This window comes from Pan paniscus, chromosome 6 (genome assembly GCF_029289425.2).
Source record: "Pan paniscus chromosome 6, NHGRI_mPanPan1-v2.0_pri, whole genome shotgun sequence".
Classification (NCBI taxonomy): Eukaryota; Metazoa; Chordata; class Mammalia; order Primates; family Hominidae; genus Pan; species Pan paniscus.
The window spans coordinates 188,439,605-188,456,411 of record NC_073255.2 but is presented as its reverse complement, the minus strand read 5'-3'; the positions used below and the strand labels follow the sequence as shown (position 1 = coordinate 188,456,411).

At 46.0% G+C, this 16,807-nt stretch overlaps 1 protein-coding gene across 4 annotated transcripts in view; it reads right to left on the bottom strand.

The window, feature by feature from the left end:
• Window positions 1–16,276, bottom strand: part of GALNT11 (polypeptide N-acetylgalactosaminyltransferase 11) — a 97,450-nt gene extending 81,174 nt beyond the window's left edge. For 2 of the 4 annotated variants that reach the window (XM_055115546.2, XM_034965299.2), the window contains exon 1: window positions 16,138–16,276. The gene's annotated coding sequence lies outside the window, so the exon portion shown is untranslated. The remainder of the gene's footprint in view (window positions 1–16,137) is intronic. The other 2 variants (XM_034965298.2, XM_034965301.2) reach the window with 2 other exon arrangements.
• Window positions 16,277–16,807: the final 531 nt, after the last annotated feature.

Sequence of the window (16,807 nt, the reverse complement as noted above, 5' to 3'; positions counted from 1 at the left end):
AAATATTACTCCAATATTATGATCACTTGCAAAATTCAATTTCTCCTGCTGGCTTAATTACAGCTCCTGACAAAATTCAGACTACTACTGCTTATTCCTACTTGGGGACCTTAGTAAATGACACTACCATTGTGCCACAGAAAGTAGCCATACGTAGGGATCAAATGAAAACATTAAATGACTTTCAAAAATTACTAGGGGACATTAATTGGATATGACCTGCTCTAGGCATTCCTACCTATGCCATGAGTACTCTATTTTCTATCCTTAGAGGAGATCCTAGTCTCACTAGCCCTCAGCAATTAACAAAGGAAGCTGAGGCAGAGTTACAGCTGATTGAAAAGCAAGTCCATAAAGCTCAAATAGAATAGATCCAGAGAAGACTCTAGATTTGCTAATTTTTCCAACTCAGCATTCACCTACTGGTGTTACTGTCCAAGAGCTGGACTTAGTAGAGTGGCTTTTTCTTCCACATGCTAATTCATGGACTCTAACTCCTTATTTGGATCAAGTCACTACTCTGATAGTGATATAATAGGAAATGGCAGAACTCGGATTGTTAAATTACATGGATATGATCCTGGAAAAATTATTGTCCTCATAAAGGCACAAATACAGCAAGCTTTTATAAATAGTCTTACTTGGCAAACCCATTTAGCTGACTTTGTGGGTATTCTTGATAACCATTTTCCTAAAACAAAACTGTCTGAATTTTTGAACTGGTTTGGTGGAGAGACCTGATAATAAAAAGTTGGGAAATAGGTAAAATAATAACTTGGAGTAGAGGTTATGCTTGTGTTTCTCCAGGACCAAATCAACAGCCAATTTGGATACCATCAAGATACCTGAAACCTTATCATAAGCCAGATGCCAAGGAAGAGATTCCAGAAGGATCCCAAGGATTCCCGGTTGCAGCCATGTCAAGACTGACGCTGAGGAGGACCCCAATTGTCACGAGCAACACCCATCAAACACAGCCACCCACCTGGGGACAGATCGAGAAGCTGCCACAGATGGCGGAAGAAAACCTGAGGAAAGCTGGACAACCAGTCACAATAAGTAATTGGATTCTCCCTAGAATAACTAAATTTAAACCAATTGAAGGTGCTGAGAATGTTTTTACAGATGGGTCTAGCAATGGTAAAGCTTCTTATTCTGGCTCAAAAGGTAAAGTTTTTCAGATGCCCTATGGTTCAGCTCAAAAAGCAGAGCTCATAGCTGTAATTGAGGTATTGATTGCTTTTAATATGCCTATTAATGTGATTTGATTCTTTATACATGGTTCATTCCACACAGTTAATTGAAAATGCTCAGTTATGATTTCATACAGATGAACAACTGATTACTTTATTTACCCAATTGCAAGCAGCAGTTAGGAGTAGAATGCACCCTTTTTACATCAGTCACATTAGGGCTTATACATCTCTTCCAGGACCTTTGACTGAAGGGAATCAAATGGCTGATCGCCTTGTTGCTAATGTAATATCTAATGCTAGACACTTTCACAATTTAACCCATGTTAATGCCTCTGGTCTCAAACGCAGATACAGCATTACCTGGAAAGAAGCTAAAGCTATTATCCAGCGATGCCCAACTTGCCAAGTGGTGCATTCCTCATCTTTTACAGGAGGAGCTAATTCTCGAGAACTGGAACCTAATTCTCTTTGGCAAATGGATGTCACACATGTTCCCTCGTTTGGGAGACTAGTTTATGTACATGTATGTGTGGACACCTTTTCTCACTTTGTCTGGGCTACATGCCAATCAGGAGAGTCTTCTGCTTGTGTTAAACGTCACCTCTTGCAGTATTTTGCGGTGGTGGGCATTCCAGCTTCTAGTGAAACAGATAATACCCCAGGCTATACTAGCCAAGCTCTAGTTACATTCATCTCTATATGGAATATTAAACACATTACTGGTATCCCATATAATTCTCAAGGACAAGCCATAGTGGAAAGAATGAATCTCTCCCTGAAACAGCAGTTGCAAAAACAGAAAGGGGGAAATGGATTACAGGACAGCCCGCATACAATTGAATCTAGCATTCTTAACTTTAAATTTTTTGAGCCTGCCTAAAGGCCAGATGCTATCAGCAGCTGAACAGCATCTACAGAAATCAGCTGCAAAGACAGAAGCAGAAAAACTGGTTTGGTGGAGAGACCCAATAACAAAAAGTCGGGAAATAGGTAAAATAATAACTTGGGATAGAGGTTATGCTTGTGTTTCTCCAGGACCAAATCAACAGCCAATTTGGATACCATCAAAACACCTGAAACCTTATCATAAGCCAGATGCTGGGGAAGAGATTCCAGGAGAATCCCGAGGACCCCCGGTTGCAGCCATGTCAAGACTGACGCTGAGGAGGATGCCAACTGTCATGAGCAACACCCATCAAACACAGCCACCCACCTGGGGACAGATCAAGAAGCTGTCACAGATGGCGGAAGAAAACCTGAGGGAAGCGGGACAACCAGTCACAATGAATAATTTAATGATAGCTATGATAGCGGTGATCACCACTGCCATGAGTATTCCTTCAACAAGGGCTGACACAGAGAACAATTACACTTATTGGGCATATTTATCCATCTTGGCTGGCAACAATGCCTGGATGCAATCACTCTATGACACAGTTACACATGCTTTCTGATCTCAGTATTTACCATAATGAATCTGCTCCTACAATTGAGGCATACCACCCTCAAAAACCTATTTATAAATAAAATTGAACCTGGCAAGAAAAAATGAACATACTTGTTTAGGAAAATTGCATTGCAGAACAGGCAGAGGTGCTGTGCAGTGATTCCTATGGAATTGATTGGTCCACTAGGGGATGTTTAGCTTGAATTGCACCTCTCAGTCTGCGTGCCATGGCCACACTATGTTCAGCTGGTCTGAACAAAATGGTCAGATGGTAGAAATGGTAAGAAGTATGACAAGAGTTCCTATTATCTGGAACCATGGCAGTATAGTGGCACCTCAACCTCAAATGATATGGCCCGTTGTAGGAGCTAAACAAGGATTTGTGGAAACTATTAATAGCTCTTAATAAAATCAAAATTTAGGAAAGAATAAAAAAGCATCTAGAAGGCCACTCTACAAACTTGTCTTTGGATATTGCAAAATTAAAAGAACAAATATTTAAAGCATCACAGCCACACTTGACCTTAATGCCAGGAACTAGAGTGCTCGAAGGAGCTGCAGACAGATTAGCAGCTAGTAACCTATTCAAATGGAGAAAAACACTTGGAAGCTCTGTGATTTCAACAATGATCGTGCTTTTAATCTGTGTTGTCTTTGTGTACTCTGCAGATGTGGATCCTGACTCCTGCAAGAAGTAGCTCACCATGACAAACCTGCCTTTGCTTTTATCGCTTTGCAAAACAAAGGGGGACATGTTGGGAACAGGCCCCAAAATCTGGCCATAAACTGGCCCCAAAACTGGCCATAAACAAAATCTCTGCAGCACTGTGACATGCTCGTGATGGCCTTGACGCAATGCTGGAAGGTTGTCGGTTTACCGGAATGAGGGCAAGGAACACCTGACCCACCCAGGGTGGAAAACCACTTAAGGCATTCTTAAACCACAAACAATAGCATAAGCAATCTGGGCCTTAAGGACATACTTATGCTGCAGGTAACCAGCCAGAGCCCATTCCTTTATTTCTGCCCATCCCTTTATTTCCCAGAAGGAATACTTATAGTAAATCTTATGACTGGCTTGCTGTCAATAAATATGTGGGTAAATCTCTGTTCATGGCTCTCAGCTCTGAAGGCTGTGAGACCCCTGATTTCCCATTCCACACTCTATATTTCTGTGTGTGTGTCTTTAATTCCTCTAGTGCCGCTGGGTAAGGGTCTCCATGACCCAGCTGGTCTCGGCAGTGAATGATCTCTGCAATGAAAACTATAAAATACTGATAAAAGAAATTGAAGAAGACGGGCTGGGCACAGTGGCTCAGACCTGTAATCCAAGCACTTTGGGAGGCTGAGGCAGGCAGCTCACCTGAGGTCAGGAGTTCGAGACCAGCCTGGCCAACATGGTGAGACCCCCATCTCTACTAAAATTACAAAAATTAGCCGGGTGTGGTGGTGGGCAAATGTAATCCCAGCTACTCAGGAGGCTGAGGCAGGAGAATCATGCGAACCCAGGAGATGGAGGTTGCAGTGAGCCAAGATCACACCAGTGCACTCCAACCTGGGTGACAAAGCAAGACTCTCTCAAAAGGAAGGAAAAAAAAAAAAAATTGAAGACATGCACGCACAAAAAGAAAGATGTTCCACATTCACCAACTGGAAGAATCAATACTGTTAAAATGTCCATACCACCCAAAGCAACCTACAGATTCGATGCAATCCCTATCAAAATACCAATGAACCAAAGACATTCTTCACAGAAATAGAAAAAAAAAAATCCTAAAACTTATATGGAATAACAAAAGACCCAGAATAGCCTATGCTATCTGAGCAAAAACAACAGAACTGAAGGAATGACATTACTTGACTTCACATTATCTAACTCCAAATTACAACTTCAAATTATACTAAAGAGCTATAGTAACCAAAATAGCATGGCACCAGCATAAAAACAGACACACAGACCAATGAAACAGAATGGAGAACCCAGAAACAAATCCATACATCTACAGCGAACTCATTTTTGACAGAAGTGCCAAGAACATACACTGGGAAAAGGAGAGTCTCTTCAATAAATGGTGCTGCGAAAACTCGATATACATATGCAGAAGAATGAAACTAGATCCCTATCTCTCACTATACACAAAAATCAAATTGAAATGAATTAAAGACTTAAGACCTCAAGCCATGAAACTACTAAAAGAAAACACTGGAGAAAATCTCCAGAACATTGAACTAGGCAGAGATTTCTGGAGTAATACCCCACCACAGCATACATGGACAAATGGTATCACATCAAGTTAAAAAGCTTCTGTACAACAAAGGAACAACAAAGTGAAGAGAAACCTACAGACCAGGAGAAAGTATTTGCAAACTATCCATCTGGCAAGGGATGAATAACCAGAATACATAAGAAACTCAAACTATGCTATAGGAAAAAAAATCTAATAATCCTATTAAAAAATGAGCAAAGGTCTGAATAGACATTTCTCAAAATAAGACATACAAATAGCAAACAGGCATATGAAAAGGTGATCAACATCACTGATCAGAGAAATGCAAAACAAAACTACAAGGAGATATCATCTCACCCCAGTTAAAATGGCTTATATCCAAAAGACAGGCAATAATGAATGATGGTGAGGATGTGGAGAAAAGGGAATCCTCATACACCATCAGTGGGAATGTAAATTAGTACAAGCACTATGGAGACCAGTTTGGAGGTTCCCCAAAAACTAAAAATAGAGCTACCACGTGACTCAGCAATCCCACTCATAGTATATACCCAAAAGAAAGGAAATCAGTATACCAAAGAGGTCTGCAGTCTCATGTTTCCTGCAGCACTGTTCACAATAGCCAAGATATGGAAGCAACCTAAATGTCCATCAACAAATGAATGGATAAAGAAAACATGGTACATATACACAATGGAGTACTATTCAGCCATAAAAAAAGAATGAGATCCCGTCATTTGCAACAACAGGGATAGAACTGGAGGTCATTATGTTAAGTAAAATAAGCCAGGTACACAGAATGACAAACTTTGCCTGTTGTCACTTATTTGTGGAAGCTAAAAATTAAAACAATTGAACTCACGGAGAGAGAGACTAGATAATGGTTACCAGAGGCTGAGAAGGGAGTGAGGGGAGAGACAGTTAATGTATACAAAAATATAGTTAAATAGAATGCATAAGATCTAGTATTTGATAGCACAACAGCATGACTACAGTCAACAAAACTTTATTGCACATTTTAAAGTAACTTTAAAAGAGTATCATTGGGTTGTGAAAGATTCTCCCCCAAGCCTGAAAGCTTAAGGGAATGAATACTTCCTCCCTCTTCAAGCCCAGTCCAAATGCGCAAGGACAGTTGCGCCAGCAGCATGCATCAGCAAGTTAGCATAAGCAAGAAGAGAGCTGGCCAGAAGACACCCCCTGAAGATCAAGAGGGAGGCCAGCGGGCACTACGCAGCAGCCACATCAGACTGGGACAATTCCTGCTTACAGAGGACTGTAAAACCCCTTCCCCATCCTCACTTGGGGCTGACGCTATTGCCAAGCAGTGAGTACCATCTGACCCCTTTCACTTGCTATTCTGTCCTGTTTTCCCTTAGAATTCGGTGGCTAAATACCAGGCACCTGTCGGCCAGTTAAAAGTGATTAGCAGCCAGTTAAAACTGACTAGCGCAGCCGCTGGACTAAAAACACGGGTGTCAGGCTTTCCGGGATAGGGCTCTCTAACAACCCCTGACTCCTCGGAGTTGGGAGTGTTGGTTTGCCTGGAACCAGCTTTCCGCTTTTCCTGTACTTCCGGGCTGAGCCGAGGGTCGACAGAGAGGAAAGCCATTCAGCTCCGGGGTCCTGACAACAAGTTGGTTGACCCTGTGGCCCTGAGCAGAACTCTCGAAGTCATGTTGCCCAAGTGAGACTCGCCCATCTATCCTATCTATCCTGACCCTTGCCTCCTGGGTCCTAATGCTTGTCAGAAAAACTTTCTCTTGCCTCTCTTCTCTGAGGCTAGTCCCGCTTCTAGAAACCACTCCCTGTCTCTGGTGCTTTTCTAGTTTCTCCTGTAAGAATCATTTCTAGTATAAACTCCAGGACTCTGTTAACCTTCTTTAGGCACCCGGGCTCACCAATTAGAAAGACATAATTTTTGCCCAAAGCCCCGTCAGGGTGGGGGACTGTCTTATCCGGAATTTTAGGATCCCTCCTCAGACTAGCAGGCCTAACAAAAGCTATTCCAGAAGCTAGGATACGGGGAGCTTCAGAAATGACATTCTTGTATTCATATAAGTGAGGACAAAAAGGCACCACTCTTCCAACTCTGGAGATCCTTCCCCTCCCTCAGGATATGGCCCTCCACTTCATTTTTGGGGCATAACATCTTTACAGGAGGGGTAAAGTCCCAATACTAACTGGAGAATGCTTAGGACCCTAACAGGTTTTCGAGAATGCGTCAGTAAGGGCCACTAAATCCAATTTTTCTCGGTCCTCTTTGTGGTCTAGGAGGACAGGCAAGGGTGCAGATTTTTGAGAATGCATTGGTAAGGGCCACTAAATCCGACCTTCCTCGGTCCTCCTTGTGGTCTAGGAGGAAAACTAGTGTTTCTGCTGCTGCAACAGTGAGTGCAACTATTCCAATCTGCAGGGTCCAGGGACCGACCGTTGTGGGTTCTTGGGCAAGAGGTGTTTCTGCTGCTGCATCGGTGAGTGCAACTATTCCGATCAGCAGGGTTCAGGGACCATTGTGGGGTCTTGGGCAGGAGGAGAAACAAACAAACCAAAACTGTGGGCGGTTTTGTCTTTCAGATGGGAAACAATCAGGCATCAACAGGCTCACCCTTGAAATGCATCCTAAGCCACTGGGACCAATTTGACCCGCAAACCCTGAAAAAGAGGTGGCTCATTTTTACCGCACTACGGCCTGGCCCCCATATTCTCTCTCTGATGGGGAAAAATGGCCACCTGAGGGAAGTATAAATTACAATACTATCCTGAAGCTTGACCTTTTCTGTAAGAGGGAAGGCAAATGGAGTGAAACACCTTATGTCCAAGCTTTCTTTTCATTGAGGGAGAATACACAACTATGCAAAGTTTGCAATTTACATCCCATAGGAGGACCTCTCAGCTTACCCCCATATCCTATCCTCCCTATAGCTACCCTTCCTATTAATGATAAGCCTCCTCTAATCTCCCCTGCCCAGAAGGAAATAAGCAAAGAAATCTCCAAAGAACCACAAAAACCCCTGGGCTATCGGTTATGTCCCCTTCAAGTTGTAGGGAGAGGGAATTTGGCCCAACTAGGGTACATGTCCCTTTCTCCCTCTCTGATTTAAAGCAGATCAAGGCAGACCTGGGGAAGTTTTCAGATGATCCTGATAGGTACATAGATGTCCTACATGGTCTAGGGCAAACCTTCGATGTCACTTGGAGAGATGTCATGCTACTGTTAGATCAAACCCAGGCCTTTAATGAAAAGAATGTGGCTTTAGCTGCAGCCTGAGAGTTTGGAGATACCTGGTATCTTAGTCAAGTAAATGGAAGAATGACAGCTGAAGAAAGGGACAAATTCCCTACTGGTAAGCAAGCCATCCCCAGTATGGATCCCCACTGGGACCTTGACTCAGATCATGGGGACTGGAGTCGTAAACATCTGTTGACCTGTGTTCTAGAAGGACTAAGGAGAATTAGGAAAAAGCCCATGAATTATTCAATGATGTCTACCATAACTCAGAGAAAGGAAGAAAATCCTTCTGCCTTCCTTAAGTGGCTACAGGAGGCCTTAAGAAAATATACTCCCCTGTCACCAGACTCACTTGAGAGTCAATTGATTGTAAAAGATAAGTTTATTACCCAATCAGCCGTGGATATCAGGAGAAAGCTCCAAAAGCAAGCCCTGGGCCCTGAACAAAATCTGGAGGCATTATTAAACCTGGCAACCTTGGTGTTCTATAATAGGGACCAAGAGGAACAGGCCCAAAAGGAAAAGTGAGATCAGAGAAAGGCTGCAGCCTTAGTCATGGCCCTCAGACAAACAAACCTTTGGTGGTTCAGAAAGGACAGAAAATGGAGCAGGCCAATCACCCGGTAGGGCTTGTTATCAGTGTGGTTTACAAAGACATTTTAAAAAAGATTGTCCAACGAGAAACAAGCCACCCCCTCATCCATGTCCGCTATGCCGAGGCAATCACTGGAAGGCGCACTGCCCCGGAGGACAAAGGTTCTCTGGGTCAGAAGCCCCCAACCAGATGATCCAACAACAGGACTTGAGGGTGCCTCGGGCAAGCGCCAGCTCATGTCATCACCCTCACTGAGCCCCGGGTACGTTTAACCATTGAAGGCCAGGAAATTGACTTCCTCCTGGACACTGGCGTGGCCTTCTCAGTGTTAATCTCTTGTCCCAGACGACTGTCCTCAAGGTCCATTACCATCCGAGGAATCCTGGGACAGCCTGTAACCAGGTATTTCTCCCACCTTCTCAGTTGTAATTGGGAGACTTTGCTCTTTTCACACGCCTTTCTTGTCATGCCTGAAAGTCCCACACCCTTATTAGGGAGGGATATGTTAGCAAAAGCTGGAGCTATTATCTACATGAATATGGGGAACAAGTTACCCATTTGGTGTCACCTACTTGAGGAAGGAATCTACCTTGAAGTCTGGGCATTGGAAGGACAATTTGGAAGGGCAAAAAATGCCTGCCCAGTCCAAATCAGGTTAAAAGATCCCACCACGTTTCCTTATCAAAGGCAATATCCCTTAAGGCCTGAAGCTCATAAAGGATTACAGGATATTGTTAAACATTTAAAAGCTCAAGGCTTAGTAAAGAAATGCAGCAGTCCCTGCAACACCCCAATTCTAGGAGTACAAAAACAGAATGGTCAGTGGAGACTAGTGCAAGATCTTAGACTCATCAATGAGGCAGTAATTCCTCTATATCCAGTTGTACCCAACCCCTATACCCTGCTCTCTCAAATACCAGAGGAAGCAGAATGGTTCCCTGTTCTGGACCTCAAGGATGCCTTCTTCTGTATTCCCCTGCACTATGACTCCCATGACTCCCAGTTTCTCTTTGCCTTTGAGGATCCCACAGACCACACATCCCAACTTATATGGACCGTCTTGCCCCAAGGGTTTAGGGATAGCCCTCATCTGTTTGGTCAGGCATTGGCCCAAGATCTAGGCCACTTCTCAAGTCCAGGCACTCTGGTCCTTCAGTATGTGGATGATTTACTTTTGGCTACAGTTCGGAAGCCTCATGCCAGCAGGCTACTCTAGATCTCCTGAATTTTCTAGCTAATCAAGGGTACAAGGCATCTAGGTCAAAGGCCCAGCTTTGCCTACAGCAGGTCAAATATCTAGGCCTAATCTTAGCCAGAGGGACCAGGACCCTTGGCAAGGAACGAATACAGCCTATACTGGCTTATCCTCACCCTAAGACTTTAAAACAGTTGTGGGGGTTCCTTTAAATCACCGCTTTTGCCAACTATGGATCCCCAGATAGAGCAAGATAGCCAGGCCCCTCTATACTCTAATCAAGGAGACCCAGAGGGCAAATACTCATCTAGTAGAATGGGAACCAGAGGCAGAAACAGCCTTCAAAACCTTAAAGCAGGCCCTAGTACAAGCTCCAGCTTTAAGCCTTCCCACAGGACAAAACTTCTCTTTACACATCACAGAGAGAGCAGGGATAGCTCTTGGAGTCCTTACTCAGACTCGTGTCTGACAACTGGTGGCATACCTAAGTAAGGAAATTGATGTAGTAGCAAAAGGCTGGCCTCACTGTTTAAGGGTAGTTGCAGCAGTAGCCATCTTAGTGTCAGAGGCTATCAAAATAATACAAGGAAAGGATCTCACTGTCTGGACTACTCATGATGTAAATGGCATAGTAAGTGCCAAAGGGAGTTTATGGCTATCAGACAACCACCTACTTAGATACCAGGCACTACTCCTTGAGGGACCGGTGCTTCAAATACATACATGCGTGGCCCTCAACCCTGCCACTTTTCTCCCAGAGGATGGGGAACCAATCGAGCATGACTGCCAACAAATTATAGTCCAGACTTATGCTGCCCGAGATGATCTCTTATAAGTCCCCTTAGCTAATCCTGACCTTAATCTATATACCAACAGAAGTTCATTTGTGGAGAATGGGATACGAAGGGCAGGTTATGCCATAGTTAGTGACGTAACCATACTTGAAAGTAAGCCTCCTCCCCCAAGGACCAGCACCCAGTCAGGAGAACTAGTGGCACTTACCTGAGCCTTAGAACTGGGAAAGGGAAAAAGAATAAATGTGTATACAGGTAGCAAGTATGCTTATCTAATCCTACATGCCCGTGCTGCAATATGGAAAGAAAGGGAGTTTCTAACCTCTGGGGGAACCCCCCATTAAATACCACAAGGAAACCATGGAGTTATTGCACGCAGTGCAAAAACCCAAGGAGGTGGCAGTCTTACACTGCCAAAGCCAACAAAACGGGAAGGAGAGGGGAGAACAGCAGCATAAGTGGCTGGCAGAGGAAGGGAAAGACCAGCAGGAAGGAAAGAGAGAAAGAAACAGAAAATCAGAGAGAGACACAGAGAGAGGAAGTGAGAGACAAAGGAGTCAGAGAGAAAGAAAGAGACAAAGTCAAAGAGACAGAGACAAAGAGAGAGTCAGAGAGAGAGACATAGAAAGGCAAAGAGAGAGAGGAAGAGACAGACAAAGAGGGACTCAGAGAGAGACAAAGAAGTCATCAAAGAGAAAGAGAGATAGTAGTAGTAAAGAAAAAACAGTGTACCCTATTGTGGGCGGCAAGCCACCCAGGTGCCAAGGCAAGAGACTGAGGGCACGAGCTGTTCCAGTATAAAATATATAAAATAAGAAGTTATACTAAATATAGATCATAGAGATGATTATATATGAATATCATTAATCATTAGTTTGTAGCAATTACTCTTTATTCCAATATTATAATAATCTTCACTCTACAATCATAACCTAGGAAAAACCAGGCCATACAGAGATAGGAGCTGAGGGGACATAGTGAGAAGTGACCAGAAGACAAGAGGGTGAGGCTTCTGTTATGCCCGGACAGGGCCACCAGAGGGCTCCTTGGTCTAGCGGTAACACCAGCGTCCCGTGATCTAGCGGTAGCATCAGTGTCAAGGAAAAACACCCACTACTTAGCAGACCAGGAAAGGGAGTCTCCCTTTCCCCAGGGGAGTTTACAGAAGACTCTACTCCTCCACCTCTTGTCTTTTCTTTTATCTCTGTCTTGTGTCTTTATTTCTACACTCTCTCGTCTCCACACACGGGGAAAAAACCCACCGACCCTGTGGGGCTGGACCCTATACCCTATTCCTTTAAAAGCCAGGGTAAAGTTAAAACCTATAACTGATAATTGAAGGCCTTCTCTGTAACTCTGTAACACTCCAATACCACCTTGTTGTCAGTGTAAACAAGGGCGTAGCCCAAAAGCACTGAGGCCACTGACAACCCATAGCCTTCCTATCAAAAATCCTTAACCCAGCAGGTTTCCTAACAGGGGATCTAAATCTTAACTAATTACCATACAAAGGTCCGACCAGATCTAGGAGGAACTCCCTTCAGGACAGGACCATAGATGGTTCCTCCTGGGTGATTAAGGGAAAAAGACACAAGGGGTATTCAGTAAATGATAAGGAAACTGTAGAAGCAGAGTTAGGAAAACTGTCTAATAATTGGTTTGCTCAAATGTGCGAGCTGTTTGCACTCAGCCGAACCTTAAAGTACTTACAGAATCAGGAAGGAGCCATCTATATCAATTCTAAGTTAATATGGACTGAACGAGGTCTTATTAATAGCAAAGAATAATTGAAATCCCAAACTTACAAGGTTTTCAACAAAAGTAAAGTTTGCTAAAAGTTAACAGTGTAAACATATATTATTCTAACTTCTAATCTTGTGGAAATCAGACCCTATCAGTACCCCTCAAAGCTCAAGTCCGTCAGTGCAGAGCCATACAACTAATACCCCTACCTATAGGGTTAGAAATGGCCACTGCTACAGGAACTGGAACAGCCAGTTTACCTACTTCATTATCCTACTACCACACTCTCAAAGGATTTCTCAAGAGAGTTTGCAAGAAATAACAAAATCTATCCAGTAAGGATAGTAACTACAATTCCAAATAGACTCTTTGGCAGCAATGACTCTCCAAAACCACCGAGGCCTAGACCTCCTCACTGCTGAGAAAGGAGGACTCTGCACCTTCTTAGGGGAAGAGTGTTGCTTTTACACTAACCAGTCAGGGATAGTATGAGATGCCACCCAACATTTATAGGAAAAGGCTTCTGAAATCAGACGCCTTTCAAACTCTTATACCAACCTCTGGAGTTGGACAACATGGCTTCTCCCCTTTCTAGGTCCCGTGGCAGCCATCTTGCTATTACTTGCCTTCGGGCCCTGTATTTTTAACCTCCTTGTCAAATTTGTTTCCTCTAGAATTGAGACCATCAAGCTACAGATGGTCTTACAAATGGAACTCCAAATGAGCTCAACTAAACTTCTACCGAGGACCCCTGGACCAACCTGCTGGCCCTTTCACTGGCCTAAAGAGTTCTCCTCTGGAGGACACTACAACTGCAGGGCCCCTTCTTCACCCCTATCCAGCAGGAAGTAGCTACAGCAGTCATTGGCCAAATTCCCAACAGCAGTTGGGGTGTCCTGTTTAGAGGGGGGGATTGAGAGGTGAAGCTGGCTGTGCTTCTGGGTCGGGTGGGGACTTGGAGAACTACTCTGTCTAAAGGATTGTAAATGCACCAATCAGGGCTCTGTGTCTAGCTAAAGGTTTGTAAACACACCAATCAGTGCTCTGTGTCTAGCTAATCGGGTAGGGGACTTGGAGAACTTTTCAGTCTAGCTAAAGGATTGTAAATGCACCAATCAGTGCTCTGTGACTAGCTAACTGGGTAACGGACTTGGAGAACTTTTCTGTCTAGCTAAAGGATTGTAAATGCACCAATCAGCGCTCTGTGTCTAGCTAAAGGTTTGTAAACGCACCAATCAGCACTCTGTAAAAACCGACCAATCAGCACTCTGTAAAACACACCAATCAGCACTCTGTAAAACAGAGCAATCAGCACTCTAAAATGGACTAATCAGCTCTCTGTAAAATGGACCAATCAGCAGGATGTGGGTGGGGCCAAATAAGGGAATAAAAGCAGGCCACTGGAGCCAGCAGCGTCAACCCACTCGGGTCCCCTTCCATGCTGTGGAAGCTTTGCTCTTTCATTCTTTGCAATAAATCTTGCTGCTGCTCACTCTTTGGGTCTGCACTAACTTTATGAGCTGTAACACTGACTGTGAAGGTCTGCGGCTTCACTCCTGAAGTCAGTGAGACCACAAACCTACTGCGAGGAACAAACAACTCTCGACATGCCACCTTTAAGACCTGTAACACTCACTGCAAAGGTCTGCAGGTTGACTCCTGAAGTCAGTGAGCTCATGAACCCACTGGGAGGAAAAAACAACTCCAGACGTGCCACCTTTAAGAGCTGTAACACTCACTGCAAAGGTCTGCGGCTTCATCCCTGAAGTCAGCAAGACCACGAACCCACCAGAAGGAAGAAACTCTGGACACATCTGAACATCAGAAGGAACAAACTCTCGACATACCATCTTTAAGAACTGTAACACTCACTGTAACAGTCCGTGGCTTCATTCTTGAAGTCAGCGAGACCAAGAACCCACTGGAAGGAACCAATTCTGGACACATTTACGCAGCAGCCACGTCAGACTGGGACACTTCCTGCTTACAGAGGACTATAAAACCCCTTCCTCACTTGGGGCTGATGCTATTATAAAACCCATTCCTCACTTGGGGCTGATGCCATTTAGGCATAAACCCGTCTGCACCCAGGCGCTTATTAAAACAGCATGTTGCTCCACACCGCCTCATGTCGTGGGGGTTGTTGGTGCGTCATCGGGGTTCAAACCAATACAAGAGCCTTGCAGGTTATTTGTAGCACTAACAAAGGATAAATGCTTGAGAGGATGGATACCCTGCTTATCCTGATGTGATTATGCATTCTATGCCATATCAAATATCTCATGTACCTATAAATACATATGCCTACTATGTACCCACAAAAATTAAAAATAAATTTTTTTGAGATGGAGTCTCGCTCTGTCACCCAGGATGGAGTGCAGTGGCGTGATCTCGGCTCACTGCAAGCTCTGCCTCCTCGATTCACGCCATTCTCCTGCCTCTGCCTCCCAAGTAGCTGGGATTACAGGCGCCCGCCACCACGCTCGGCTTATTTTTTGTATTTTTAGTAGAGACGGGGTTTCACCGTGTTAGCCAGGATGGTCTTGATCTCCTGACCTCGTGATCCGCTCGCCTTGGCCTTCCAAAGTGCTGGGATTACAGGCGTGAGCCACCGCACCCGGCTAATAAAAAAATTTTTAAAGAGATTTATTCTGAGCGAAATGAGTGTCTATGGCCCATGACACTGCCCTCAAGAGATCCTGAGAGCATGTACCCAAGGTGGTGGGGGCACAGCCTAGTTTTATACATTGTGGGGGAACATGAGTCTTCAATCAAATACAGGTATAGACTAGTTCGGGCAGGAAAGGCAGGACAACTCAAAGTGGCGGCTTCCAGGTCATGGGTAAGATGAGAGACAAACGGCTACATTCCTTTGAGCCTCTGCTCTGCCTTTTACTGAACACACAATTTACGCCATGGGGCAGGCAGAGGAATAGCCACTTGTGCCTTAGTCTGGCTCAGTGAATCTGCATTTTTACATAAATACAAGGCAGAGGAAGCCATCAGACATGCATCTGTCTCAGGTGAGCAGAAGGATGACTTGAGTTCTGTCCCTGTTCCTCACCTGCGAAGATAAGCTGTCAATTTACACTGCCAGGGTGCAATTCCACACAACTGTTTCAGGGGAAAGATGTGGAGGTCCACAGCAAATTTCCTCCTGGCCAAAGGGTGAGGGAGCTGTGTGGCTTTTTATCTTTGCAGCTGTCTTAGGAACAAAACGGGGGCAGGTTTGCCTGACGCAGCTCCCAGCTAGACTTTGGCTTAGTGATTTGGGGTCCCGAGATGAAATTTCCTTCCACACTATTCTCCCTAGTTTTGTGTATGTGTGAAATATTCTATTTCTGGGCATTTTTTATTTTAAAAAGTGGACAATACTGATCTGGACTTCATTTTAGGAAATGCTGGGGGAGGCTGTAGGATCAGGTGTGCCTCCGTCCTCAATACCCGAAAACGAGGCCAGCGCCCTGGCCCTCGGCCCCGCGCCCGCGAACGAGCCTCAGGAGACGCCGAGGGAGGCGCGGGGGCAGCGGCGTCTCCCGGAGACACGAGCCTCGCCCAGGGGGCGTGCGGGAGCCCCCGACCCGCGGGGAGCCAGGCGCTGCCCCGCCGCCGCCCCCAGCCTGCCCAGGCCCCGCGCGCCGCCGCCGCCGCCGCAGCTCTCCAGGTGCTGAGGGACGCCGGGAGGCCGCCGCCGAGAGGGTACTCACCGCGTTGCCCGCAGCCCACGATCGCCGCCTTCTGGGACTCGGGCTGCGGCATCTTCTCTCCCGCCACAGCCCCAGTCCGACCCGCAGGAGCGACGCCGGCTGAACTGCCCCGGGGCCCAGCAGCCAGGCGTCGCGCAGGCGCTGGGCGCAGTGGCGGCCGCGCCTCCTCAGGCCCAGGGCCCTCGCCCAGTCCCCGAGCCGCTGCCTCCGCCCAGCGCCGCGCGTCCGCCGGCGCCGCGTGACAGGCGGCCCCGCCCCCGCGCCGCGGTGACGAAACCTCTCGCTGCCCTGACGTCACCGGCCGCCGCGCGCTGAGTGCTCCCTAGCGTTCGCGCAGAGGCGCCGCGCGTGGCCTGGCTCCTGTTGTCTGTCACCCGCGGTCTCAAAAGACCCCATTAATGACATGCCCTGCCTGTGGCCCCGGCTACTCCGGAGGCTGAGGCGGGAGCAGCGCTTGAGCCCGGGAGCTCTGCGTTGTATGCGCTGTGCCCATTGCGCGGCGACACGCATCGGTGTTCCACATCGGTGTGGTGACCTCCCGGGAGCAGGGACCACCAGGTTCCCCAAGGAGTGGGGAACCGGCCCAGCTCGGAAACCGGGCAGGGCAAAACTCCTGTGCTGATCGGTAGTGGGATCGCGCCTGTGAATAGCCACTGCCCTCCAGCCTGGG